The following is a 26,196-nucleotide window of genomic DNA, read 5'->3' as shown; positions in this document are numbered from 1 at the left end:
ATGTTTGATTTGTCTGTTGGCCTACCATTGACCCCTTTTCCTCTCTTTGCTTTTTCCAGGTGGCATGGTGGCTCAGTGGTTAGCTCTGTTGCCTCACAATGCCAGGGTCCTGGGTTCGATTCTAGCCTTGGGATGGCTGTCTGGAGTTTACATGGGTTTCTTCCAGTTGCTCTGGTTTCCTCCCACAGTCCAAAGATGTGCAGGCTAGGTAGATTAGCAATGGGAAATGCAGGGTTATGGGGATAGGGTAAGGAGGGCTTCTCTTCAGAGGATCAGTGTGGACTTGACTGACTGAATGGCCTGCTTCCACACTCTAGAGTTCGATGATTCTTTAAGTGGATTTGAACATCAATAGCAAGGTTAGCTTGTCTAACTGACTGTAAATTGAGTAGCTTGCAAGACCATGTCCCAGGGCAGCTAAGAGTCAATCTCATTGCTTGAGCAGACCAAGTAAGGATGGCAGATTTCCTTCCCTGGAGGGCATTAGGGAACCAGATGGGTTTGATTACATATTTCGCGACACAATTACTGAGGCTAACTTTATATTTAATTTAAATTCCACCAGGTGCCTTGTTGGGATCTGAACATTAGCAAGTTGAATCACAAAAGGGATTGGGAAGGAAAGGGGAGGAGACCTGTTGGAGGAGGTCCGGAAGAGATGTCCTGTTCTGTCAGCAGCCCCTTGGAACGGCAGGGTTGTGTCCCTGGCCTTTGCCCCTCTCCCAAATCCTTCCGTAAACAAGTTGATGCTCTCTCTGTGACTTCCACACATTGTCGAGCTTCCCTATTAAGTGAAGATCGCAGAGAATTTCTAGAATAAATGTTAATTAGTGTGTCAATGACAAAGTGTCCCAGTAAGTGTTCTGTTACATTTCAACACATCTCCTTGAACCTCCAGCAGCAGTGAAAGGTGATATAGGCGCTCCCTGATTTACGAACACTTAAACGGAATCTCATACAGGCGTGTATTAATATTAATTTTAAACATCGGACCCGTGAACTCGTACTTATGCACTGCTATTTATTATGCAGTGTGACTTGTGTGCGGCTGCGGGACTCTTTATAATCTGGGAATTGCCTGTGTACCCTTCAGTGTGCAGCAGCTTTGTAATTTACTCCCACTGTGCACTGGTGGTCATTTAGAGAGGACTAGGTCAAGTGCTATTCTACAAAATGCTGTATTGCCTCTTTAATGCTGGCTCTGTTGCAATCAGCTGCTCACGTGCTGACTGAATGTTGATGAGAAGTATTTGTTGGACCATTGGGACCTAGCCAGCGTGTACAGGCTCCTTACGTTCTGTCTGCATTTAGCATTCAATGCGATTGAAAGCAGAACTTAAATGCAAGCTGCTTTTCCCCTTACAACTCTCTGCCTTGGGACTTCCCAAGTTATTAAACCTGTGATTGTTTTTCTTTGTTAAAAGTGTAGTCACTCTTGGACTGCAACTTCATCAGTGGCCACTAGCTGGAGTTTCTGATGCTTGCGTCCGGGATCGAAATTAAGTCGAGCTTTTTACTTGTTTTTCCTGGGGGTGGGTGTCTCTGGCTGGGCCAGCATTTATTCCTCCCCCCCTCCTAGTTACCTTTGAGGAAGTGGTGGTGAGTTGCCTCCTTTTAAACCGCTGCCGTCCCTTTGATGTAGGTATCCTCACAATGCTGGGAGGGAGGGAGCTCCAGGATTTTGACCTGATGGAATAGAATTATAGAAACCCTACAGGGTGGAAACGGGCCATTTGGCCCAACGAGTCCACACTGATCCTCCAAAGGGAAATCCACCCAGACCCATTCCCCTACCCTATTGCTCTAGATTTATCCCTGACTAATGCACCTAACCTACATATCCCTGAATACAAATGGCAATTTAATATGGCCAATTCACTGAACCTGCACATCTTTGGATATAGTTTCATGTCTGGATGGTGAATGCCTTGCAGGGGAGTTTGCAGATGGTCGTGTTCTCGTTTAACGGCTGCCTTTGTCCTTTTGGGGAGGTAGACTTTACAGTTTGGAAGGTGATGTTAAAGAAACCTTGCTGAATTTCAGCCGGTATACACTGCTGCTGCTGTTGCTGGTGTTGAAATGAGTGAGGTTTTGAGTATGTGGTACCAATCAAGTTGGGCTGTTTTGTCTTGGATGGTGTCGAGCTTCTCGAGTGTTGTTGGAGCTGCACCCATCCAGGCAAGTGGGAGTGTTCCATCAAACCCCTGACGTGTGCCTTCAAACTATCTGTCCAGTAAAGAGTAATGAAGAGTAAAGGCCTAGGATTCAGGAAACCCAGGGTGTAAAGGACATGAGAGAAGGGGAGTTAAGTCAACAAGTCATGAGGATGTGGCACTGAGATTGGGTTTGAAAATGTTTATGGATTGGAAGACTTGGTAGGAAGGATTTCCAGGATTCTAAAGTCTTGTTAGGAATGGAAGAATCTGTTGAAGGAAAGGCTACTAAACTACACATGAAGTCTCAGCAAATTTTATTAGGCAAGAATGCAATTCAATTTCTTTCAGTTGTTAAACATTCACCAAACTTCTTTTTAAAAAGTACTTGCAAGCTCTCTTTTTTTGTAGCAAAATATGTCCTGGGCAGTGTTCCCTCGTCACGACGCTTCCTACATCCAATACATTATTTCCAGCTCCATACATGGGTACAAAATATTAAATCAACTTATGGAAACAATGAAACAGCTTCTGTACTTTCCACACCATCAGCTGAATCATTGTGTAATTTGGCAGATATTGATCCAAGGTTGTCATGTGCCCATCTGTATCACTTTTTGTCCATTTATAATCATTGTATTTCATCTGTTCAAATTCTACTTGGCCCTTGATATTTCCCTTGCACTTGCCTGGTCCAACAGTGTGTTTTGCCTGGTGAAACAAGCTGTGAACATTATGGTATTGAAGAAAACAGACATTTCTCACAACTATTGTGTACAATTGTTATCTTCCTCAGATGTAAGAGTGTCTGGACCAATAGTAAGCTATTAGGTTACAACAGAGGATCATGCTTCAGGTAGTGTCATGCCTCAAGTGTTATGACTTAAAATGGAGTCTGAGATCTTTTTACACTCAGGTCACATTTGACTGTTGCTGTCATGAAAATGCCTGCCTCTTAAGGGAGCATTGGCTGTGAACTCTGTACATAGTTCTGATACAATCTGTGAAATTCAGAATAAAATTTCAGTCATTTTCTTCTCAATGTGTTATTTCTTCTGAATTTGCAGTGCTGATGTTGTAATGCTCACTTCAGCATTTAGAGATGTTAAAGTGGGCAACTGACAGATGGCAAAGTGGGCACCATGATAACAGTGGTGTGCCCATTGCCTACCTGCCTCCTTCGAAAGACATTCTGCTTGGCCATGGGCCAGTTGAAGCCTTTGAGTAACCAAATGATGGGCCGCACAAAGGGATTTATCGCACACAAGCTGGAATTTCACCTGCAGTCGGGGTGGGGGGAGCAATAAAGCATCCAACTGCTGGGTGAAATGTGATATCCTCCAATTGGGGTAAATGATTCCTGTTTGTCTGCTGTGCCCATTGGAAGTGTTGCAACCAAGGTATCCCCATCCTAACCCTAATCCTAACCCAACCTTTACTGGCTCTGATGCTGCAGCCACCCTCATGGTGTCTGCTAGCCTGCCCTGTAAGACCTTGGACTTGTCTCCATCCGAATACCTAGCTCTTGCCCTAACCCCTGTGATGCTGCTGAAATAAGAGACCTCCGAGCATTTCTTCATCAGCAGCTTTCGGAAACTGAAATTCTCCAAGGCACCCGTCGGAGAGGAGGCCAAACTCCAGTCAGGGGAATAGATTTCTGTGCTGAAAGAGCGAGAGTAAACCAAATGAGTTTTCATGACAGTCTAACAGTTTCAAGGTCAGCATTACAGACATTTTTTTTTTAAATTTCAGTTTTCATTCGCTTCGATTTAAATTTCCCAGCTGCTTTGGGATTTAAACTTGGCTCTCCAGATCATTAATCCAGGTCTACTAGCTTTATTAATACAATAATATAATTACTGTGTTACTGTACTTTGTGAGTAATGCAATACATTTTGAGTAATGGGAATGCTGTAACATCTGGCAATGTTACCTACATGCTTCTTTTCAAATCTGGAAGGTTACTTTAGTGCATACATTGGAGTTAGTGTTTATTTCAGCAAAGTTGCATGGATTCTTTTTGTTGGAGCATGATCTGTTCTGAGCACGCTTAACTGTTTCAATGCATATTCTTTTGTGGGTTTTCCAAATGCCTTTCTACATAGTTATATCCATAAGCTGAATGGAATTAGCCAACAAAAGCCACTACTAAAAGCAAATTGAGTGACTCAGAGTTGGCTACGATCTCCAGCAGATTTTTTTTTTTGCCAGCACCCTTAGCTGATGAGAGCGAATTTTCCCCTCCTGGTGATTGTTACTGTGTTGATGAACACCAGACTGTTGGGAGACTGCAGCTTATTTGAATCAGTTAAGGTTTCACATTGAATGCTGACACATACACTGCCTTTTCTCTTGCTGGCAAAGAGTAGAGGGAGAGAGAGCCTTTCTCGCTGTGCTGAACATATACTTTATTTTGTTCAGTAGCTTCTAGTATTGTACTTCTGGGCTGCCTCTGGTGTTCCTTGAGGACTACATAGGCTCCTCTGTGCAAATAGCACAGAATCAAATTGTTAACTTGAGACTTGAGAGAGTCTATTAACTTCCCTTGGAATTGATCTTAACACTGAGCGATGATTGAGAGCTACAAGCAGAGGCAGCTTTTCGACTGTGAACGGAGGAGACTGTAAGAAGACTTTTTATCAGAGGTACAGTATGTAAGAAAAAAAAAGTGGAGTGTGCCATTGAATTCAAGTAATGCCTAAGAGGTACATTGATACGTCGATTTAAAATAATGAAGTGTTAATTCAGGACCGTCCGGAAGACACTGAACCCCTGATGTTTTGAGAAATCTCTTGCATTAGACGGTATAGGCAAGGGGAAGTCTCCAATTCATTCAGGGAGCAGTAGACGGGCATAATGTTGAAGCTGGGTTTTTGGTAAATGTGTTTGAGTTAATGTGGTTAAGATGATTTATGTATAGTTGTGTGATGTTACAAACTATATGGGGGTTATTTTGGTCCAAGGCCAAAAGTGGCTGCTAAATTACTACAGTGCTTGGAAGACAAACCTGTTTGAGAGTCTGATTTCTATAATGTGAACTTGCCGAGAGGTGTGAACCAGAAATTTGCAGTTATCACAATTGCATGCTGACTAATGCAGTTTTTGTGGTGCTGTAAAAGGCGTGTTCCATATGCACTTCCCCTGGTTCTGTGCAGGGTGACGACAGTAAATACAGCCTCTTGTTGCCATGCTGGACGTTGGTGGCAGCAGAGATGCCCTTTGTTCAGCAGGGCAGGGGAAGTTTATCACCCCATTCACCTACCCCTCTTTCTTGTTTTTCTAGCAGCAGTTATTCATGCTCTGCCTGGTCTAATGTTTGTCCTTCCATTCCTGGCCCAATACAAGGGAGGGATCACTAGCAAGATGCCCGTCACTAAATTCCCTTGACTCCTGGTGGCTCCATTTGTAAAGTTTTGATAAGAATTCATTACCTTTATGTGGCTATCACAGAATTTCTGGGCTCAAAGCTGCTAATGTTGATATCTTAACGGATTCCCAGAAAGCCTCCAGACATGTTTCACAGGTTACTTGCAGGGTTGCAGCTGCAATGAATGTGAAATGATCAGTACCTCTTCATCGTTATCTTTGAAATCAACATAAGCATTGAAGTGCTATCTACCAGGATGCTGTGCACACTCTCTCCTTAAGTAGTGCTAGCAGGCATTGTGAGTAGCTATAGGCTCTTCAACAAGCTTTCATGCAGCATTCCTGACACTGGCTTTACCCCCTTTACTGAGGTTATGTCCTACGCTAAGCATAAACTGACATTTCAAGTATTAAATGAAAATTGTGCCCCCCACCCACCCCATAGTTTTTAAAAATTTACTCCTGGGCATTCCTGGCTGACCAGAGTTTATACCTGTCTCTAGTTGCCCTTGGAGAAAGTGGTGGTGAGCTGCCTTCTTGAACCAATGCAGCTCCTGTGCTGCAGGTAGACCCATGATGCTTTTAGAGGGAAATTTCAGGATTTTGACCTAGCAACACCTGAAGGAACAGCATTATATTTCAGAGTCAGGATGATGAGTGGCTTGGAGGGGAACTAGCAAGTGGTGGTGTTCCATGCATGAGCCGGCCCTGTCCTTCTAGATGGAAATGGTTGTGGATCAGGAAGATGCTGTCTAACGAACCTTGGTGAATTTCTAAGTGCATCTTGAAGGTGATACACATTGCTGCTACTGAGCATTGGTGGTGGAGTGACTGAATTGATGTGGTACCAATCAAGTAAGCTGTATGTTGCATGATTTTGGGTTAGTGTAGGGGGATAAACTGAGAATAGGTCACAGGTCAGCGCAACATCAAGGGCTGAAGGGCCTGTTCTGCGCTGTATTGTTCTATGTTCTATGTCCTGGATAATATCAAGAATCCTTGAACTGCACTCACCGAGACACGTGGGAAGTATTCCACCACACACCTGATTTGTGCCTTGCGGGTGGTGGACAGGCTTTGGGGAGTTTGGAGGTGAATTATTCACTGCAGTATTCCTAACTTTTGACCTGATATTGTAGCCACTGTATGTATCAAGATTAGAGTGGTGCTGGAAAAGCACAGAAAGTCAGGCAGCATCCAAGGAGCAAGAAAATCGATATTTTGGGCAAAAGCCCTTCATCAGGCATGAAGGTCTTTTGCCTGAAACGTCGATTCTCCTGCTCCTCGATGCTGCCTGACCTGCTGTGCTTTTCCAGCACCATTCTAATCTTGACTCTAATCTCCAGCATCTGCAGTCCTCACTTTCACTCCTGTATGTATGTTATTTGTTAGTTGGTGGTAACTCACAGGATGATGATAGTGGGGGATTCAGTGATGGTGACACCATTGAATACCAAGGGACGCTGACTAGATTCCAACTTATTGGAGATGATCATTGCTTGGCTTTATGTATTGCAAATGTTACTCACTTAGACAAGCACACACTGCTAAAGCCAGTGTTTAGGAATAATGAGACAATGTCTAAGCTGTTAGTGCAAAAATACTAATTGCTCTATTCTATCCATTGTTTTATCTCTGATCAACAGCGGTTCCGCCCTGTAGTGGGGTCTTGGAGTTATGATGTGTTCTGGGATACCTGATTCTGATTCACCCCCTCTTCTAAAAATATACACCAGTTTCTGATTGCCAGATTCTCTTTAATTAATCTGCACAATCTGAACATTTTTGGTGTAAAGGAGCATGCCATATCATGCAGTGGTGCAGAGCACGGTGGCACAGTGGTGAGCACTGCTGCCTAACAGCGCCAGAGACCAGGGTTCAATTCCCACCCCAGGCAACTGTCTGTGTGGAGTTTGCACATTCTCCCCGTGTCTGCGTGGGTTTCCTCCGGGTGCTCCGGTTTCTTCCAACAGTCCAAAAATGTGCAGGTTAGGTGAATTGGCCGTGCTAAATTGCCCGTAGTGTTAGGTGAAGGGGTAAATGTAGGGGAATGGGTCAATGTAGGGGAATGGGTCTGGGTGGGTTGCTCTTCAGAGGGCCAGTGTGGACTTGTTGGGCTGAAGGGCCTGTTTCCACACTGTAAGTAATCTAATCTAATCAAGTATTGGAGTGCTGGCAGAACATCAATTTTATAAATTAAGTAAGTTCCCAAAATTTGCAAAGTATGTAAGTATCTGCACAGAGTGTGATAAGTGTTCACGTGAAAACTAAATTATTTTGATGAACTAAACAAAAGTATTGGTGTAGATCTCATTGTGTCACTTGTACCTTGCTCAGTAGCATTGAGTTTAACTCCCAGTTTGGCGAATCCAGTGTAGGATGTGAGCTGTCTTTTCAGACGTGCAGCATGGATGAGATGTTTCGGCCTGGATGGATGATAAAAGATTGGATGTGCATTACTCTGGAGGAATAGAGAGAAATTCTCTCTGGCCAATGTTTATCCCTTACGTTCCTTTTTGGTGATCTCATCTGTTCTTTTAGTATGCTGTTTGTGGTCCTATGTAAAGTAGAAGTTGACTTGCATTTCTGACAGTGACTGCACCTTAAAACTACATCTTTGGCTATGAGACACCTTGATGCGTCCTCAGGCTCAAAAAACGTTGTATAAGTGCAAGTCTGTCCTTATAATAGGACTATTAGACAGCAGTACCTTTTACTACACCCATCGGGGTTTGATTGCTCTGTTTAATTAGCTCGATCTAAGTATTCTCCTCTTCCATCCTAGATTGAGTGAGGAACTAAAGTGCACTAGAACTGACTGATGGGTATCTTGGGGCATGATGTGACATTTTTGTTAATGAAACAGTTGCAGGTCAGTACAGCATCTTCCTACAGTTTTATAGCTTGTAGAGGATTATTGGAACATCATTATTATATTGGCTGAGGCAGCAGGTATTAAAAGCTTGCATTTGTAAAGTGGCTGCCAGAACCAATAAAATGGCACGTCATGAGTAATTTATAATACAATATCAACGACCACTTTAACACTGAAAGTATACAGCTTTATAGGCACTTGAGTGGATACCTTTCAAAGTATTCATCAATCAGTTTGTTATTTCTTCTCTTATTAAAAAAAATTGATGCTCGGAATTGCACAACATTCCCAAACAATGGTCCTGAAATGCAGCTCTGTAACTGTAATTTGTCTGAATAAAGTTCCCCAGATTTTGCAGGGGGTGGTGGACTGAATGCGCTCTCCACTGATCTCAGGAAGTTGGCCACAGATCTTTTGTTGTGTGGGTTTCCTGTGAATTGACTGTGATTGTATGAATGTGATTCCAAATCGAGAGATTTCCCATCATCCAACAGCAGTGACAACTACAAGTGGCCAAATAATTAGAAAGATTCTCACTGACAGCAAAGCAGGAAGTAAAATGTTATTTTTCCATAAATTTTACAAAAATAATGGTATGGAATATCAAACTACTTAAACTTATGTTAAACTTGGCTGTTTTATCACAACTAAAAGTAAAATTGGGTTCCCAGGCTAGAAGGATTCTTCAACATTGATAGCACTTGACAAGGCTTTACTCTCTTGGAGCATTTTTAAAAGCAACATTACAACATAAAGCGCAAGCTGTCCTCAGTCCTGTGATTTCTAAAGGATAATCTTTTGTAGAGAATTCACTGCATTGGCGAAGAGCAAAGAATCACTGACTACAGCTTCTGGTTGTCAATGTTTAGCACATTTATGTGCAGACAGTGGACGTTGCTGTAACAAATAAAATGTAGGGTTTTGATTTCATTGCAAACAATAAAATCTTGGCTATTGTGTCCTTTTGTCTCTCTCCTCCCCTCTGAGTGACATTGGAATCATAGGGTCATTGAGTCATCAAGATGTACAGCGCGGAACCAGACCCTTTGGTCCAATTTATCTATTGCCAACCATATACTCGAAATTAATCTAGTCCCATTTGACAGCACTTGGCCCATAAGACTCAAAATTCTTCCTATTCATCTACCCTTCCTTTTAAATAGTGTAATTGTGCCAGCCCCTACTACCACCTCTGGCAGCTCATTCCATAGAGTCACCACTGTTTGCATGAAAATGTTGCCCATTGTTCCCTTTTAAACATTCCGCCCCCCCCCCCCCCCCCTCCACCACCACCACCACCTTAAACCTATACCCTCTAGTTTTGGACTCTGCTATCCTGGGGAAAAGACCTTGACTAATCACCCTATCCAAGCTCCTCGTGATTTTATAAAACTCTACAAGGTCATCTCTCAGACTCTGATGCTCCAGGGAAAACAGCTCCAGCCTATGCAGCCTCTCCCTGTAGCTCAAACGCTCCAACCCTGGCAACATCCTCGTAAATCTTTTCTGAACCCTTTCAAGTTTCGCAACATCTTTGCTATAGCAGGGAGACCTGAGTTGAGTACTATATTTCAAAAGTGGCCTAACCAATGTTCTGTACAGCTGCAACACGACCTCCCAACACCTGTACTCAATGCTTGTAAATGTTCCAGTCTTATTGTTAGCCATTGTAGCTTTATTTGCAGCATATGAATCACTTTGTTTTCAAAGTCTATTTTACTATTGCTTTTCAACTAATACTTTAGAAGATAATCTCAGCTCTTGGTTCCCCTGAATACTAAATTCAACGGGTAGATTAAATTTCATGGTGGAATAGTAAATCACATGGATCAATGCGTGCTTGAGAATTCATCTTTGGTTTATACTGAGGATGGTAACTGATCCCTGAGGAATGATCTGATCAATAACCTATGATCACCTAAGTAACTCTACTCATTGAAAACCAGAAAAATACGTTCTGACAGCACTTGGAGTGCAGTGGTTCAAGAAAGCAGTTCACCACCACCTTCCCGAGGGCAACTAGAGATGGGTGATAAATACTCGCCTATCCAGTGCCACCCAGGACCGAATAAAAGCTTGTGTTAGGTATAGGTGCTCAAATTGCTAGAGTTTGTGGCACAGGCAAAAGGGAGCAAGGGAACAAGAGTGGACAAGGTTTGAGTAAGCTCAAGCATCTCAGTGTCTGTGGTATTACTGGTCAAAGCAGCATGTTCGAAGCAGGCTGTGGGTTAAGTCCAACAGCAGAATGAAGAAATATCACAGTCCACCAAGAAATAGATAACAGAGGGAAAACCCAGTCGGAATATTGGGGCAGGGGTGAATGGGAGTGTAATACAAGGTAAAACCTGGATTAAAAAGTAAATATAAAGGCAGGAGGATAGCTGAGATCTGACCCACTGATTATTTCAACATGCAGTCGGATATTCTGATGGCGCAATGCTGATTGAATTTTTTTTGTTTAAATTTATTGCTGCTAACTTTTTTCAGACAAGCCACTGAACGAAGAGAAGAATCAAATCCATTAGTGAATTGTAAAACAATGATGTCATTGGCAGGCTCTTAATTTATGTTTCTGGGCGAAAGGATTGGAATGGAGAGAAATACTTTTTCTCTAGGGGAGACCAGAACAAAGGACAATAACTTCTAAAATTAAGAGCCAGGTCATTCAGGGTGAAGATGGAAAGCAAAAGGATAATAGAAATTGGGAACGTAATTTGAAAAAAGCTGGGTTAATTGGAAATGTCAAAATTGGGGCTTTATCATGAGGTGAATGATGGTGATGTAGGGTGTAATATTGTGCCCCCTCCATATCTGTGGCGATGGAGCCTCATGTGGAGGTGCAGGGAACTCTGTCACCTTCCAGCCTCTTCTCCAGTTAGGTCTGGGATGGGACAGCCTGTGGATAGCCTTCCTGCTGCACACTCCATTGAGATTTGAGGCGCTAATGAGGCGGAAAAATGCCAACCCAAATGCCTCACCCTGTCACCTCTGGTATGAACCCAGTGAGAAATGGATCACTTGCCATCCAGGGAGCACCGTTACCAAGCCCTGACATGTTTGCTTATGGGCTTCCAGGGTAGAAGGGGGGAATATTGTTGGAGGGATCCCTTGGGCAGAGACTGGAGGAGTGCAGGCTAAAATCAAACCCCTACCCTTGATGCAGAGCCCACTTCCTTGGTGAGCTCCTACCGGCCATTGCTCACCAGTACCTGGGCCCAGCCTCAATCCGACGCTGGCAGACGTCATATTGGCATCAGCAGCTGCCTTCCTGTAGCCAATACTGTTCCCCATGGGCAGGGCATTCAACTCTAGGGTCTTTAATCACAGGGCTAAGGCCCACCACCGGACTGTTGAGTGTTCAAACAATGGTTGACCTTTTTTGAAATGGTGTCAAGAATACTTTGCCGGTCCTCCCAGCTGCTGACTGACGAACCCTCACTGTCACAAGTGCTCCTCCATGGAAACCAAAGCAGAGAAATGGAGTGCAGTTGCTCATCGAGTTAATCTTAATAATTAGTAGAATAGCCTTGAGGGATTCAGTGGCTGAAACCCCCCCCAACTCTGAGTCAATAAAACTTATTTATTAACTCCTGAAATCTTAATTAATTTATTAACTCTTAATTATTGTAGCCTATTTTGTGAAAGGTCAATAAATTTAGCACAATTGTTTCATGGTGCAATTTCTTCTTGATACTCCTGGGACGTGGGGATTTATTGCCTGTCACTAGTTGCCCTTGAGAAAGTGGCGATCAGCTGCCTTTTGAACTGCTGCAGTTCACGTGCTGTAGATAGACCCACAATGCCCTTACGGAGGGAATTCTAGGATTTTGACCCAGCAACAGTGAAGGAACAGCGATATATTTCCAAGTCAGGATGCTGGGTGGCTTCAAGGGGAACTTGGAAGTGGTGGTGTTCCCATGTATCTGCTGCCCTTGTCCTTCTAGGTGCAAGTGGTCATCGGTTAGGATGGTGCTGTCTGAGGATCGTTGTGAATTTCTACTGTCTCTCTTGTAGATAATATACATTGCTGCTACTGAGCATCAGTGGTGAGTGGACGTGATGCCACTCAAGTGGGCTGCTTTGTTCTGGATGGCATGAAGTTACTGGAGTGCTATTGGAGTTGCACCCATCCAGGCAAGCGGTGGGTATTTCATCACGCTCCTGACTTGTGCCTTGTAGATGATGGAGAAAGTGAGGACTGCAGATTATGGAGGTCAGAGTCGAGAGTGTAGTGCTGGAAAAGCACAGCAGGTCAGGCAGCACCCAAGGAGCAGGAGAATCGACGTTTTGGGCATAAGCCCTTCATCAGGATCCTGATGGTTGTCAGGCTTTGGAGGGCGAGGGGGTGAGTTACGCACAGAAATATTCTTAACCTTTGACCTGCTCTTGTAGCCTCCATGGTGAGTGCATCATGTAGTAATCATTTTGTTAATGAAGACAAGTGCCTTTTTTTTGCTTGGATGCACCAGTAGACTATCCTTGACTACTAATGATTTGTTGGGCCCTAGACACTCTTTAGTAAAGGTGCATTGGCAATAAACAACATCAACTATCCCTATCCTAGTACCTCATACTGGCATTGGTACCAAACACCACATTGCCTCTTACCAACCCACATCCCCCATTTGTCCTGTAGCACCCTGCCCTACTTTAGTGACACTTGGCTTCGGGATTGAACAACTACTGTACAGTGTTGGTAGTAGAGCTCAATTCTGACATCTTGGGGACTCATAATGAGTGAACAGGAGTATGCAATTCTCACTGCAGTCAGAGGAAGGAGCTGACAGTCCAGCTGTGATAGTGACCAGTGAACACCAGCAAGAAGTTGGAAGAAGACAGGTCGACAGTGTAGGGAACAATAGTGAGTATGTAATTGGTGGACAGGGCAACATCACTGATCTGTAATTCAAGAGGAAATGGTAGCAATCACATTTTCTATCTAAAAGAAGTTGTTTTAAGGTCATTACCTAATACAGTGTCATCATTTTACATTGCTGGACCAAGTACTCCACTTACACTTTAAGCAGCACTCTCACAGCACCAGGGTCCTAGGTTTGATTCCAGCCTCGGGCGACTGTCTGTGTGGAGTTTGCACATTCTCCTTGTGTCTGCGTGGGTTTCCTCTGGGTGCTCTGGTTTTCCCCCCACAGTCCAAAGATGTGCAGGTCAGGTGAATTGGCCATGCTAAATTGCCCATAGTGTTAGGTGCATTAGTCAGGGGGAAATGGATCTGGGTGGGTTACTCTTTGGAGGGTCGGTGTGGACTTGTTGGGCCAAAGGGCCTGTTTCCACACTGTAGGGAATCTAATTTAATCACTCTCATTCATATGTCTGTGCAATATTATTTACATTTTTAGTAAGAATTGTCATAACTTCCAAATGTGGGTTGGTTTTCATTAATCTTCAACCAGGTCAACTTTACACTTTTGGAGTAGACAAAATGATTGAGGAATGAGGAATTAGGAATTGAGGTATGGTTGGTCAGAGATTGTTGAGGCAGATGCTACTTTAATCAGTAGTTTATTTTATCCCCATTTCTTTACTAGTTTACCTGAAAACATGTAAAGTGACTAATTACCAACAGATAATGCCATCGGCAATGGATACGGTTGATGTAATCTGGTAAATTCAAATGAATGTCAAGTTTCATTCTTTTAGGTTTGGCCACCAAGTGTTTTTTGCGCTCTGATCTTGGACAAAAAGAAATTTCAAATTAGCTGTTATTTCTCTTTGTATGGATCAAACTCACAGATGATTGTGGGATAACTAAAAAATTCTGAAGGCACATGAGTGTGCCATGAAAAGCTGACTGCTAATAAATGGTGAATATTTACCAGTTGTCGGATTAGGTAAGAAATTAATGTTTCTTGAAGTAAACATCAACTGGTAAAGTGGCTGAAGTTTCATGGTGGTCTGTCGGCAAGTGTAATTATTTGAACAGGAGAACTGTTTATCGCGTTGAATTTTACTTTTCCTGCATCATAGAAGTTAGATAATAAGTTGATCAATCTTTTGTTTTGTTGAAGAAGCAGTTGCTTTTTAATTCACTCAGTGTCACAATCAGGGTCAACATTTATTGAACATCGATAACTATCATTGACAGTGTGGTTATGATGGCCTTGAATGGCTTGTTGTCTATATGCATTGGAGGTACTTAGTCTACCCACAGTGTTGTTATCTAGGGGGCTTCAGGACTTTACCCAGTGACTATGAAGGCAGGGTAGTATATTTTCAAGACAAGATTGTTCGGAACTTGGAAGTGTTTAGTTTGTGTCTGCTACCCTGGTTAATGGCATTTGGAAGGTGTGTTGAAAGAGCCTTCATCAGTTATAGTAATAGTCATACAGCATGGTAACAGACCCTTTGGTCTAAACTAATTGCTCCCACCTGCCTGCTCCTGACCCATATCCCTCCAAACCTTTCCCATTCATATACTTATCCAAATGTCTTTTAAATGTTGTAATTATACCCACATCCATTACCTTCCTCAGGCAGTTCATACCACATGCAAACCACCCTCTGTGCAAAAAAAAGTTACGCTTCATGTCTTTTTAAATTCTCTCTCTCCTTTCACCTTATAAAATGTGCACCGGAGCCTTAAAATCCCCCCCCCCATACTAGAGAAAAATGATTTCTATCTATACCTCTCATTATTTTATAAGTTTCTATAAAGTCGCCTTTCACCCTCCTACACTCCAGTGAAAAGAAGTCCCAGCCTTTCTTTATAACTCAAACTTTCCATACCCAGCAACATTCTGGTAAATCTCTTTTAAACCCTTTCCAGCTTAATAATATCCTTCCATTACTGGTCCAGAACTGGACACACATTCCAGAAGAGACCTCACTAATGTCCTGTACAACCTCAACATAGAATTCCTACAGTGTGGAAACAGGCCATTCAGCCCAACAGGTCCACACCGACCCTCTGAAGAGTTTCCCACCCAGACTCATTACCTTCCTTATTTCTTGACATTTTCCCTGACTAATGCACCTAACCTACACATTCTTGAACACTATGGACAATTTAGCTTGGCCAATTCACCTAACCTGTACATCTTTGGACTGTGGGAGGAAACTGGAGCACTGGAGGAAACCCACGCAGACACAGGGTTGTAATCTCCACACAGACTGCCGCCCCAGGCTGGAATCGAACTCGGGTGCCTGACGCTGGGAGGCCGCAGTGCTAACCACTGAGCCACTGTGCCGCCCCATGATTTCCCAATTCCTATACTCAAAGGACTACACAATGAAGGCCAGCGTGCCAAATGTCTTTTTAACCTCCTTCTATATGTGAACTATGTACCTGTACCACCAAGTCCCTCTGTTCTACAGTACTATCCAAGGCCCTACCATTAATTATATAAGCCCTACCCTTGTTTGTTGTACCAAAATGCAATACCACACATTTATCCAGATTCAACTCCATCTGCCATTTTTAAGCCCATTGACCCTTTGCAATCTTAGAAACTTCTTCACTGTCTACTATGCCACCAATTTTGGTGTTGTTGCAAACTCACTAACCACGCATTCTATATTCTCATCCAAATAATCTTTCAAAGTTGTAGCAGTGCATCTTGTAGATTGTAAACATTGCAGCCATGGCGTACTGGTGATGGATGGAATGAATGTGGAAAGTAATGGCTACTGCTCAAGCAGGGATAGTGCCCAGCTCCTTGTGTTGGACCAGGACCCGTTCAGGGGACTGGCAAGTTAGAGCTGACTTGGTGCTTTGCAGATCTTGGAAGAGTCTTGAGCGATTTCTTTATTCAAAAGGTGAAAGGCGAGAAAACAAATGTTGAAACTACAGGCTAGTTGGTTTAACGTCTGACATACGAAAAATGGAAGTGGCTGTTATTAAAAATGTTTGTAGAAGAACACCTAGAAAAATTCAATGTAATCAGACAGTGTAAACGTGACTTTGTCAAAGGGAAATTATATTTTAATCAAATTATTGAAGTTCTTTGAAGAAGTAGCATCTGCTGGGGAACTGGTGGACACACTTGCATTTAGATCTTTAGAAGACATTTGATAAGGTGTCACATTAAATACAATTGTCAAAAGGAAAAGCTCATGGTGAAGGAAGTAACATATTGGTATGGATGCAAGATTACCAGCTGAAAGGAAACAGTGAGTATATATTTTTTTCTGATTGGCAAAGTGGAACAAGGCTGTGCCACAGCAATCCATACTGTCGCCTGAACCTGTTAGAATTTATATAAATGAGTCAGATGAAAAGATTGAGGTATGGGAAACCAGGAAGGAATATAGATAAGTTAAGTGAGTTAGACATACGGAGAGTTTAAACATTTGTTTTCTCGCCTTTCGATAGTCACAGATGAGGTGCCAGAAGTTTGGAGGTTGGCAAATGTGGTGCCACTGTTTAAGAAAGGCGGTAAGGACAAGCCAGGGAACTATAGACCGGTGAGCCTGACCTTGGTGGGCAAGTTGTTGGAGGGAATCCTGAGGGACAGGATGTACATGTATTTGGAAAGGCAAGAACTGATTCGGGATAGTCAACATGGCTTTGTGGGTGGGAAATCATGTCTCACAAACTTGATTGAGTTTTTTGAAGAAGTAACAAAGAAGATTGATGAGGGCAGAGCAGTAGATGTGATCTATATGGACTTCAGTAAGGCGTTCGACAAGGGACTGATTAGCAAGGTTAGATCTCATGGAATACAGGGAGAACTAGCCATTTGGATACAGAACTGGCTCAAAGGTAGAAGACAGAGGGTGGTGGTGGAGGGTTGTTTTTCAGACTGGAGGCCTGTGACCAGTGGATCAATGCTGGGTCCTCAACTTTTTGTCATTTACATAAATGATTTGGATGCGAGCATAAGAGGTACAGTTAGTAAGTTTGCAGATGACACCAAAATTGGAGGTGTATTGGACAGCGAAGAGGGTTACCTCAGATTACAACAGGATCTGGACCAGATGGGCCAGTGGGCTGAGAAGTGGCAGATGGAGTTTAATTCAGATAAATGCGAGGTGTTGCATGTTGGGAAAGCAAATCTTAGCAGGATTTATATACTTCATGGTAAGGGCCTAGGGAGTGTTGCTGAACAAAGAGACATTGGTGTGCAGGTTCATAGCTCCTTGAAAGTGGAGTCACAGGTAGATAGTGAAGAAGGCATTTGGTATGCTTTCCTTTATCGGTCAGAGTATTGAGTACAGGAGTTGGGAGATCATGTTGCGGCTATACAGGACATTGGTTAGGCCACTGTTGGAATATTGCATGCAATTCTGGTCTCCTTCCTATCGGAAAGATGTTGTGAAACTTGAAAGGGTTCAGAAAAGATTACAAGGATGTTGCTAGGGTTGGAGGATTTGAGCTATAGGGAGAGGCTGAACAGGCTCGGGCTGTTTTTTCTGGAGCGTCGGAGGCTGAGGGGTGACCTTACAGGTTTACAGAATTAAGAGGGGCATGGATAGGATAAATAGACAAAGTCTTTTCCCTGGGGTCAGGGAGTCCAGAACTAGAGAACATAGGTTTAGGGTGAGAGGGGAAAGATATAAAAGAGACCTAAGGGGCAACTTTTTCATGCAGAGGGTGGTATATGTATGGAATGAACTGCCAGAGGATGTGATGGAGGCTGGTACAATTGGAACATTTAAGAGGCATTTGGATGGGTATATGAATAGGAAGGATTTGGAGGGATATGGGCTGGATGCTGGCAGGTGGGGCCAGATTGGGTTGGGATATCTGGTCGGCATGGACGGGTTGGACTGAAGGGTCTGTTTCCATGCTGTACATCTCTATGACTCTGTGAAATTGTCCACCTTCACAGGACAGGTGGAAAAAAATGCACATTATCCACATGGTGACCGATTGCAGAGCTGTAAGATACAGTGGGATCTGAGTCCAAGTGCATTTCTTTCCTATTCTTGTGAGAGTGTGGCCATCACTGACAAGGCTGGCTCTTGAAATGATTGATTCTCTAAGCCATTTCAGAGGGAGGTTAAGAGTTTGAAGTCACATGTAGGCCAGATCAAGCAATGATGGCAGATTTCTTTCCTTGAAGGGCATTGTGTTGTTTTTCTGGCAATCATTTTTTTTTCCCAGATTCTATTGAAATCAAATCCCATTCAGTCGGTTACAGTTGGATTCAAACCCGTGTCTCCAGAACTTCAGCCTCTGCATTACAAGTCCCAGTATAATTATCAAAACACGGGATATTTTGTTCCCTGATCAGTTGGACATTTAAAAGTCTGAGTACCTGTAGATTTGGTAATCACTGAATGATCAGATGTTAACGTGGAATATTTTACTGTTAAAGCATGGTTTTATGTTGGGGATAACAGTAATTGTGTAGCAGGATACAGGAAGGGAAAACAAAGTTATTGCTGTTAGCTCTGCATTGCTCTATGCTAATTGAAAATAAAAGCTCTCTGCATTGGTAAAGGGACCACATGTCCTTTTTTAACTCATTCAGGGAATGTGGCCTTTTCTGGCCTGGACCAACATTTATTGCCCCATCTTATTTGCCCTGAGAAGGTGGTGGCAAGTTGCTGCCTGGAACCACTACAATCCATTTTGTGTCGGTATATACAATCTTGCTGGTGAACGAGTTCCAGGATTTTGTCTCAGCAACAGCGAAGAAACAGTGATGTACTTCCAACTCAGGATGGTGAGGAACTGGGGAATTGTTTTAAACTTTCACAGCCAGATTCTGAGAAGCTGGAAGAGTGCAAAACCAGGGTGATCTCCAACCGCTAAATGATAGCGTAGAGAAATTGTAATGAACCATTGGCGTCAGTGCAAAGCTGACCCTATTCTCCACTGACTGAGATGCTTCATAAATGAGCCTCTTATTTTATTTGGTTTGAACACCCTGAAGCTATGAACTTCCTACAAAATTAGACAATGACCAACTATTAATAGGAATCTGCAACATGACTACTTTGGGAAAATTTCATCTGACTAAATTCCAGATGAAGATATCATTCACTTGGGGTCTGAAACAGATAGCAAGGCTAAAATATGATTAAATGAGCTGTGAAAAGGTCAGTTCCATATTTTTGTTCCCATGACTTGCGTGACAATTGAAAGAATGGGCCCAGCTAAAGTTAGTAGAAGCCCAAAGGGAGCTCAAAATATCACTCTAGATTTCCCCAGTATAGTGTTTGAAGAACAATCAAAGTGCATTAAGAGTGTAGGTTTGTGACAAGGTGATGTTTAATTAGGGGAAGGGTATAAATAAAATAGAAACTTAAGAGAGACATAAGTAGACCATTCAGCCCTGTAGTCTGCTACGCACACAAAAAATGAGGATATAAAAGACTCACTGCAATAAAACCTTACACAGAAAGAGAAAATAAACTCAGTCATTGGTCTGAAAAACAATTGTGATGTTTTGGAGTGGGCCTTCCATGAAAGATTTACACACAAAACATGAACCTGTTTTCTTTCTTTGCACAATGCCCTTCAGTCCCTGCATTCTGTCTGTATTTCACTACGACACTGAACACGGATCGTCTAAAGGAAATAAAACTGACAAAAAAAAACAGTTCAACTGAAACCTTCACCGAGTGAAGCTGAGAAGCGTGAAATTCCTCCTGAACCCAGCCCCAAATCGGTTTGCTGCGCCTGATTTTATTTCACGATCCTCTCGGATATCGTGAGAGAGTCGAGGGAGAGAGTCTTAGAGCTGCCAGCCATTAAGACCTGAATGAAAACCACTTAGAAAATCAGAAGGTGCAGCAGTGGTTAAAAAAAAACTAAACTAAGTAAGTATGCAGCAGGATCGATGCCTGGTCTTGACTTTAGCAGCATTTTAATGTAATGAACTGAGGACTGGCCCCTGCATTCTAATACTTTTGTTTTCCTGAGGTATGGCAGATCTCATTTAATTTGCTTATGCTGTGTATGAAGGACAAAGGCGGTACAGACGGAGCCTAAAGGGCCAGTGATTCTGATGAAGTGCTCTCTTATGTTGAGGAAACAGTTTAGTGGAGCCCATGGGAGCAGTGGCTGAATCTGCTTGATTTAAAGCCCCAGGTCTATCGGTGCATGAAGTGTGCTTTGCAAAAGCAGCCCAAATGCTCCCTCGAAGCGAGAAGATACTCTGATTCACAGCAACTCCACTGCTGGTTTGCAAGGAAGGTTTGTGCTTCTGTCTGTTTTTGTTTGCAGTTTCTTTTTTCACAAGGAAACTAAGAACAATTTTTGTATTTGAATTGTATGAATTTTAGGAATTAATTCAGTATTAACTAGTGATTGTGTTGCTTACTGTATTCTAGCTGTCTCCTTAAAGCAGTCCATATAAGTGACCTTCTTAGTAGGTTTCTCTCTTATCTACAGTCAGAATGGTGCCTAAAGCTCTGAAACCAATATTAGCACTGAGATATTTAAGTTAAGGGGGAGGGGTGAGTGGAAAATCTAAAATTTATTATTGGAATTTTACTGTTTTGTTAATAATATGGGATGGACTTCCAAGCAAGTATTAAAGGTATTGAAAGATTTGCAACAGGGCAGTAGGAAATGTTTTGGAGTGTATGTTCACTGTCAGCTCCTACTTCACTGCAACCAGAGATTTCCATTGAATTATGCAAAGTTTACCAAAGGGTGCAAAAATTAACTTTCTTTTTTTAAAAAAGTGATCTCAGCTGTGGATGCTGCATAATTGCCAGGTCCAGAAATGTTAGCTCATGTATGCACGCCCTTGTCTGCTTCACTATGTGGAAATTGGTTCAGTTCATCTTATTAGGGAAGCAATATCAAATCTGTGCACAGCAAGACCTCAGATATAATAAAGGTGGATGTGTACCAGCTTGGAGCAGACTTTGCTCTATGAGAATCGACGTTGTACATTGGCTTGCACAGAACATGATCATTCAGCGATGCAGTCAGATGTGGTAGGTAGGAATGGGACGTAGGTGGCTATGTTGACAAAATTGGGACTGTGCCAAGAGCTTTTAAGCTGCATGCATTTACCTACTCAGCAGGAAACAAAGTAACAAAGCAGATAAAAGGTACCATTCATTTCCACTTCTCTGAAATATTCACTCATCAGTTATCCAGTTAGTTTGTTGGCTAAAGTTTCCAGGCACGCTTGCTCCTACTCTAAGCGCTTCTGAAATCATGTCAGTTGGGGAGATCATGCTGCCAGATTCAGATTATATTGTCTTTACTGCAGCATCAATGTTTCTCTCAGTCTTTTGTTAGAGATTTTGGTGTCCCCTTGCTTGACTGTCCACATTTTCCAATCAAATGCCTGTTGTGTGCAGCCCATGATATTTAATTGCCTTGTTTTAGATGGAATATTGGCTACTGCGTAGAACAGACAAGCAATCTGACCCCATTTTGTGCATCTGGGATGGATTTATTTCCCCAGAATGCCACTCAATTGTACTAAGATTGGAGTCACCGTGTGTGCAGTTGCTGAGGACAAATCTGTATCTTCTAGGAGAAAGTGAGGACTGCAGATGCTGGAGATCAGAGCTGAAAATGTGTTGCTGGAAAAGCGCAGCAGGTCAGGCAGCATCCAAGGAGCAGGAGAATCGACGTTTCGGGCATGAGCCCTTCTTCAGGAATCCTGAAGAAGGGCTCATGCCCGAAACGTCGATTCTCCTGCTCCTTGGATGCTGCCTGACCTGCGGCGCTTTTCCAGCAGCACATTTTCAAATCTATATCTTGCCAACTTGGACTAATCCAGCACTTTGGCTGTGGCTGTCTTTTTTGATCAGTTGCTTTTCTATTGGTTGATTGTGAAATTTCATGTGGCCACTATTTCACAAAAGAGCAGGAGAACTATCTGTGTTTTCCTGGCTAATGATTATCCTGCAATGTTACAAAAAAAATGTTGACTATCTGGTCACTTATTACTTGCAGGAGCTTGCTGTGTGCAAATTGGTTACTGAATTTCCCACGTTCCAACAGTGACTATACTTCAGATGGACTTCAGTGGCTGGAAAGTGCTTTGAGATGTCCTGAAATCATTAAAAGTACCATCATTTTGAACCTTTGCCTTTTACTTAAATATTCTTCCTTCCTGTGAAGACTTGAGTCCAGCAGGAATTACCTTATTGCTATCATCTTTCTCATCTTGACAAGGGCTTCAGGTATTAATCTATACCATGAGTGTAGTTAAACTATTCCATCAGGGATGCACTGTTTTTGAACTTTTGTGTGTTGTCGAGCTCATGCAATCACTTTTTCCAGCAAGGAAAGATCATGTGAGTGATCCCAATTTTTGATTGACTTTTGGCTTTTGCTTAACTCTAGAGCTTTTACATTTCAAGCATTTGTAATCGCTTGTCATTAAACAATTTGGTCTCTGCTCTCCTACTGTAGCTCACTTTCGAAGACGGTTTGTTGAGACAGGAATTGCTCTAACTGAAGGCAGATAGGACACTGGATAGCACGAGGCTGGCAGCGTGAAAAATCAATTCCTGTTTTCAAACACTAATGTCGCTGTATGACAGTGCATCCTTGTCGCAATTAGATTTGTTCAAGCTTTAAGGCAGAAGTCAAATGACCCATTTTCTAGCTCGGCTTTGATCCCATGGCTGTGAGGGGGTAATGAAAGTCGAGAATAACTGTGGCTAAAAGGAGCAATGTGGTCCCAGTTGCTTGTTTGATCTTGATTTAAATTAGTGCTCCAGGCAAAATAAAACCCCATCTCTGGAAAGGCCAACAATGCTGAATTGAGAACTTGTCCTTCAAAGATATATTATAATGTTCTAACTCACTGCAAGATAAAGGGACACAAAAAAAGATCAGTGACACTATCTCAATGTCACCAAACATCATTTTTGTTTCATCATTTCAATAGGAATGCATCACTAACAAAGTTTAAAAGTTAAACCAGTGTTTGAATTTTTTTTGGATGAATGAGTTAGCTTGCTGTGGAGTTGACACAGTAATGATGAGGCAGCAGGACTAATAATGCAGAGGGTCAACCAAAAGCTGTGGGGATCAGAGTTATAATTGCATCACAACAGCTGATGGCATCCAAATGGGATTGTTGAGTTTGGAATTGAAATCTCAGCAATGAACATGAAGCTGTCACTGAATGTTGTAAAAGAAATGATTTGTTTTAGTAACATCCTTCAGGGAAGGAAACTGCCATCCTCACCTGGCCTGGTCAACCTGTGACTCCAGTCCCACAGTGTTGAGGCTGACTGTTAACTTCCCTCTGAAATGGTCTAATTAATCAGCCCAGTGGGAACTGGGCGGTGGGGGAGAAACAAATGCTGACCTTGTTAATGATGATTACATTCGTGAAAGGTAATGAGGTGGAATTAAGATTCAATTAACTATAAAACTGGACTTGCAAGCGAATGTCCATACTGTAGCCATGAAAGTATTAATCTGATTCATTAATGTCTTTTAAGGAAAAAAAGACCCTGCTGTTCTTATCTGGTCTGACTTTCACAGCAATGTGTTTGATTCATATATCCCAAGATTAAACAGTCACACAAAAAAGAATAATCTCTTTTCCTGATCCACATTTTCCAGGTTGGGAGCACACAGAGTTGGAATAGTTCTGGGCTTTTCCAACCCGACCTAGGAGAAAGAGCCTGGAAGTGTTTGGATTTTTCCCTTCAGGAGTGGGGGAAGGCTATTTGGGAGGATGATGGGGGTAGTTGGGTTGATTGATCCCAGACAGAGATTATTGGCAGCTAAAGGGGCTGGCCTCAATGCAACGACACACTGCCACTGCTGTGGGTGGATAAACATCAGTACAGTTTTCACTTCCCCTCCCCCCTCACACACACCTTGTCCTATTCATGGCAAGCAATGCCATCTTTGCTCCCCCACCCCCCACACCTTCCCCCTCCAATCTATGGTAAATCATTCCAATGGCTCATTACCCTCAAAGAGAAATTTCTCTGAGTTTATGCCCTATTGTCCTGGACAGTTTCACTAGGGGAAATGATCTTTCTGCATCTACCCTGTCAAAGCAAAGTAAGAATCTGTTTCCTGTCATTGTACTGAACACCAATGAGCGCCAGCCCAACTATTCAACCTCTCCTTATAAATTCCCCATATCCAAAATTAATCCAATGAACACTTTCTGAACTACCTCTAATGCCAGTATAGTTCCCCTTGGTAAGGGGAAGAAAACTATTTACAGTTCAATAAATAAGAATAACAAGCATTGATTTATGTTAACATTTCAGACAGATTTTCAACAATTTAAAGGGCAGGAGATTTAAATGCCTTGACAGTTCCCCGTTAGTTCAAAATAGATTATCCATTTTTGACAGACATTCACATTTGCTTCTAACAATCCAACAGGCTCCTAAGAAGTTGTTTTGGGGTCATATCTGAAAGAGTAACTTACCTGTGCAAAAGGATATTCTTCCATGCTAAAGGAATCTGGTAAGTTTAGATTATCCTCTACTGGGTCTAATGTGCACAGTTTGCATTTTCCTGTCTGTCCCTCTGAATATTGAAAGTGACTGAAGGCTGTGGCAGCAATATCTATGAAACTCAATGTCTTGACCAAACTTTCAGCTGTGCCTGTCCTCCTCAACCCAGTTCCCTACTCCTTCACAAAAGTGGGAGTTTATGGTTTGGGCCACCATTTGAGCCACCATTCTGGCTAAGCTGGGGTCCATGTCAGTCAGTGCAAATATTCAGTCTTTGAGGGAGAGAGAGGTTCCCTTTTCTTTGCAATTTTCTCAAGAACTAAGGAGGATTATCATCTTGGCTCTTTTGTATCACAATACTCAAAGTCCAAGCAGTCGAGGTTGTGGTGCTGGAAAAGCACAGCAGCTCAAGTGGTATCCGAGGAGCAGGAGAATTGATGTTTCGGGCATAAGCCCTTCATCAAGATTCCTGCTCCTTCGATGCTGATTGGAGACTGCTGCGGACTACAGGCCTCAGGCAGTTGGGTTGAATTGCTTGCTGTCTGCTGTCAACTCAATGTAACTTTGTATTTTGACAGTGTCATAAAATTAAATTTAAAAGCCCTTAAGTTAGACTGTGCTTACAAATATTGAGTTTCAATTCTGGTTGCAATTTGGCAGAAGCATTAACCAGGGTCCCCCATTGAATATGGATTTTTAAAAAAAAAATTATTAATCCTGTAAGCATCTGGAAGCCAAGATTCGAATGATTTAATGTTCGAGGTGTTTTAAAACATTTACCTCTCCATTCCCCGATCCCCACAGAACACATCATGGTGTCATAGACCTGGATTTATTTTCTGTCTTCCATTCAATACTTTCCTTTCTTGAAGTTGCATTGGAATAGCGTCCTGTGGAGGAGAGAAGTGTGCTTCTAGCATCTCCCTCTGGCCCTTAGCGACCCAACGGGAACCTGGACAATTGGGGTTCGAGGAGCAGTGATCTGCAGTAATCATGTTTTGACTTCTACGAGGTCTTGGGATCGTGATCAGGAGAGAGAACCGGAGGTGATGTTTATGAAAACTTCCACGCCTGGAGATACTGAAATCAATTTAGTGCTCTTGCCAATGGTCTGACTGAAGTCATTATTCTATTTTTAAATCACTGGGGATCAAACTAGATGCCAGACCACTAGCTTTTCTATCTGTTGAGGATAGTGGACTTGGGTGTGTTTGTGTTTGTTGAACAGTTGGCAGGCTGGTGATCAATGTGATGGTGAATAGCATACTTTGAAGGTGCGACGGAGGGAGGGGAGAAAGGAGTGACACATTTTGCAGCTGCCCGTGTGCCTAAAATAGATGCTCCATTTCCTCACCAGCCGTTCTACTATATCCTACTGTCTGCATTATAACAGACATGAGACTGGAGGAGTTGCCCTTCTGAGTCAATGCCATACGTCACTGCTTCTCTTGCTGATCTCTTGCTTTTCATGAAGTTCAGTACCTA

The 26,196-nt window shown here is 42.6% G+C and overlaps 1 protein-coding gene across 3 annotated transcripts in view; it reads left to right on the top strand.

The window, feature by feature from the left end:
- arhgap28 (Rho GTPase activating protein 28) overlaps positions 1-26,196 on the top strand; it is a 162,701-nt gene that overhangs the window by 67,609 nt on the left and 68,896 nt on the right. Inside the window, exon 1 of one of the 3 annotated variants that reach the window (XM_043687788.1) lies at positions 8,370-8,391. The exons of 1 other annotated variant lie outside the window; for it this stretch is intronic. The gene's annotated coding sequence lies outside the window, so the exon portion shown is untranslated. Of the gene's footprint in view, positions 1-8,369; positions 8,392-19,877; positions 20,122-26,196 lie in introns of those variants that run through there. One more of the 3 variants, XM_043687787.1, reaches the window with a different exon arrangement.

This window comes from Chiloscyllium plagiosum, chromosome 4 (assembly GCF_004010195.1).
Source record: "Chiloscyllium plagiosum isolate BGI_BamShark_2017 chromosome 4, ASM401019v2, whole genome shotgun sequence".
Taxonomy (NCBI): Eukaryota; Metazoa; Chordata; class Chondrichthyes; order Orectolobiformes; family Hemiscylliidae; genus Chiloscyllium; species Chiloscyllium plagiosum.
The sequence above is the reverse complement of the archived record's forward strand: the minus strand, read 5'-3'. Positions and strand labels throughout refer to the sequence as shown.